The sequence below is a fragment of the Pteropus alecto genome, unplaced genomic scaffold (genome assembly GCF_000325575.1).
Source record: "Pteropus alecto unplaced genomic scaffold, ASM32557v1 scaffold61, whole genome shotgun sequence".
Taxonomy (NCBI): Eukaryota; Metazoa; Chordata; class Mammalia; order Chiroptera; family Pteropodidae; genus Pteropus; species Pteropus alecto.
This window is the reverse complement of record NW_006434835.1, coordinates 1,093,928-1,096,928: the sequence shown is the minus strand read 5'-3', so window position 1 is coordinate 1,096,928 and position 3,001 is coordinate 1,093,928. Positions and strand designations below refer to the sequence as shown.

Below are 3,001 nucleotides of genomic sequence, written 5' to 3'. Positions count from 1 at the left end.
ACGCGCGCCTCCGACCAGCTCACGGGGCCCGGTGTGTCTTGTCTTCGCCCCAGACCTGGCCCCTGTCTGCAGTCCCCCCTGGGAAGGCTCCCTCCCTCCGATCTCTGAGCCGATTCGGGACACCCCCATGACTGCTGGCCAGCCCGGTGCCGCGCCCCACTCCCCGGCAGCGCCCCTCCCTGCTGCCACCTCCAGCGGCCATCGCTTGTGTCCTGACCCCCTCCAAGACTCCTGCCTGGTGCCTCCACCCCACAGTGTGCCCTCCCCACCTTGCAGCCAGCTTCCCTCCGACACCCCCGTTTAATCCATGCTGCAAACTGCCTCCGCCCAGCTTTCTTCTGTGCAGACGGCAGACGGCAGACGACACCCTTTTGTGCCTCGCTCCTCTGTGTGAAATTCGTCCTTGGCTCTCCGTGACCTTCAGGTGCAGTCTCAGCGCGTCAAGGGCGTGCGAGGCCTCCCCATCCACTCCTGCACCCTCCGACCTCTGCACACCTCCACCGGCAGGCATAGGGCCGGACGGGCCAGGCCCCCGTGCTCGGTGGGCTCCCCAGTGCCGGCTTAGGCTTCAACCCCGCTGGCACCTCTCCCCACGTCCACCAGGCCCGGCAGCCTACACAAGGTGCTTCTGCTGCTTCCCTGCACCCCCTGGATTTGTCACTATTACGGGGACCGTCTCCTCACTTCCCCGCCAGCTTCCGAGCTGCCTGGGCCGGCACATGGGACTTGCTTTGAAGCTCCAATCAGGAGAGCAGGTCCCTCTTACCTTGAGGCCTCAGTGAGTATTTGGGAAATGGAGGGATGACCACGCCTTCCCTGTCCCCGCACTGTGATTGGAGGAAATGACCACGCTCTCCCCCCCGTGACCCCGCGAGGGCCTGCGCCCCAGTTCTAGCAGGCATCACTGCTGAACAGCCCCTACTCTCTGAGAGCCAGGAAAGGGTTTCTTCCTCCACGCCAAGCGGAACCATCCGTCTTTCAGTGTGTCTGACATGGTGTCCCAAGTCACTGGTCTGAACGTCACCCGGCACCTTCCGACACCAGGTGCGTGCCGTCACAGAGCGGGCTGGAGGGCCTAGGTGCGGTCAGAACTGTGTCTAAACGTCGCGGACAGTTTTAGAGATTCAAACGAATGTTTTAAGAATGACCTTTGTAATTTTGGCAAGCTGTGGTGTTTAAGGACCAGGACCGACGGATGGGAAGCTCGGGGACCAGGTGGCTTTAAGGACCAGGACCGACGGATGGGAAGCTCGGGGAGATTCACGCCCTTGTGCGTGCTTGGCGGAGCCGGGGAGTGCTCGGGCCTTGAAGGAATGTAGGGCAGGGTGCGGGATGGAGTGCCCCGGAGCAGAGCCGCGTCTCGTCGGTCTGAGCTCAGCGGACAGCCTGACAGGCCCCCGTGCGGGCCCAGCATGCATCTGTCTCCCGTCCGGCCTGCCAGCCCGCACCCTCAGACCAGCTGCCCGCAGCTCTGCTCTCAGATGTGGGCCTGTGAGTCTGCCACGTGCTCGCAGATCTAAAAAAGAGATCAGATTGCTGTTATGTCTGTGAGAAGGAGCCTGCATTTTAAGATGATGGGGATGTGTGTTTAAAAAAAAATCAGCGCTCACAGGCCAAGGATTTTTCCAGGGCGCACGGCTGACTCACTGTCTGTCTTTCACATGTAGCTTTGGGAACTGGGACCAGCGCCACCGGTGAGCGGTCGGAGAAGGCAGGGGTAGCGGGTCTGGGAACAGCACCTGACACTCCCGGCCACCGTGGGCCCCACGTCGCTGCTCCTGCCCTGAAGATGCCCACTTATGGGGACAGGAGTTGTTGGAACCGCTGGATCCATCCTGAGGGGACTTGAGAGGACAGCCAGTGACAGATTCAGTCCTGCCCAGAACCCAAGCTTCCACCCAGGATGCTGGCAGAGCCGGGGTGGGGGTGGGGGCTGTTTCTGGCTTCACCTGGAAAGCTGGTGGCGAGGGCCTCCCAGCATCCAGGCGCCGACCTGCACGTGGGAGGAGGGTACAGTCCGCTTTATGGTGAGCTCTGCGGTGAGGGTCTCTGACCCTGGCCTCTCCCGGCCTTTTTGAGCCACGCCCTCTCTGTAGAAGTCAGAGGGCAGGTGTCTTGGGACCATGTCCGCCCTCCTGAAAATGGACCTTGCTGGGCTTGGGGTCCCTCGTCGGGCCTGGAGGCGCAGGCTGGCCATCAATAGGGGCCAAGGTTGCTCCCCGATCTCTCATGTTGGAGCCCTAAACACCAAGACCTCAGAATGTGGCAGTCTTCGGAACTAGTGTCTTCAGAGGTAATTCAGGTAAAATGGGGCTATTAGGGTGTCACTATGAGGAGAGGGAGGAGGACACGGGCACACCCAGAGGGGTTCCACGCGAGGACCCCGGGAAGAGGAGAGGCGCCTCAGGAGGGAGCAGCCCCGCCGACAGCCCGACCTCCGACTCTGGCCCCAGAGACGTGAGGAAGCTTCCGTCACGAGCCCCATCGGTGGGGTTTGTCATGACAGCCCCGGCACAGGGCCCAGTGACCCCACATCTGGGTTCTCCACGTTGGCAGTTCAGCGGTGAGGGCCGTGGGCTCTCTGACGCCCAGGCGGGCTTGGGGTCACCGACAGAGGAAGGAGAAGCGATGCCAGGTGGCGTCCAAGCTGGGTGCTCTGCTCAGGATCGGAGGTGCTTGTGCGGTGTACCCCTGGGAACCAGTCCCACGCCGGGAGAAGCCTGGGCCACAGAGAAAGGCCCCGTGTAGCCCTTTGGTCAACAGGCCTGTCGAGTCACCGCCCTGGGGCACCAGACGTGCATGAGGGACTCCCCAGAAAGTTCCAGGCCCTGGCCCTTCCGGTCTCTCCCAGCTGTCTGAGCCCCCTCATAAGAGGCCTGGACATTGGGGAGCAGAGGGGACAGAGGCCAGCACTCCTGTGTGCCTGGTCCACATTGCGCTGGACACATTGTGAGGTGTCTTGGGGATGCTCAGAGGGGACACGGATGGGGACAGAGAGGCA

At 62.4% G+C, this 3,001-nt stretch overlaps 1 long non-coding RNA gene across 1 annotated transcript; it reads left to right on the top strand.

The window, feature by feature from the left end:
• Nucleotides 1–435: 435 nt before the first annotated feature.
• Nucleotides 436–1,820, top strand: LOC112478466. The gene is made up of 3 exons (XR_003045838.1): nucleotides 436–778; nucleotides 983–1,044; nucleotides 1,668–1,820. It is a non-coding gene; the product is annotated as an uncharacterized LOC112478466 (long non-coding RNA).
• The last annotated feature ends 1,181 nt before the right edge of the window (nucleotides 1,821–3,001 follow it).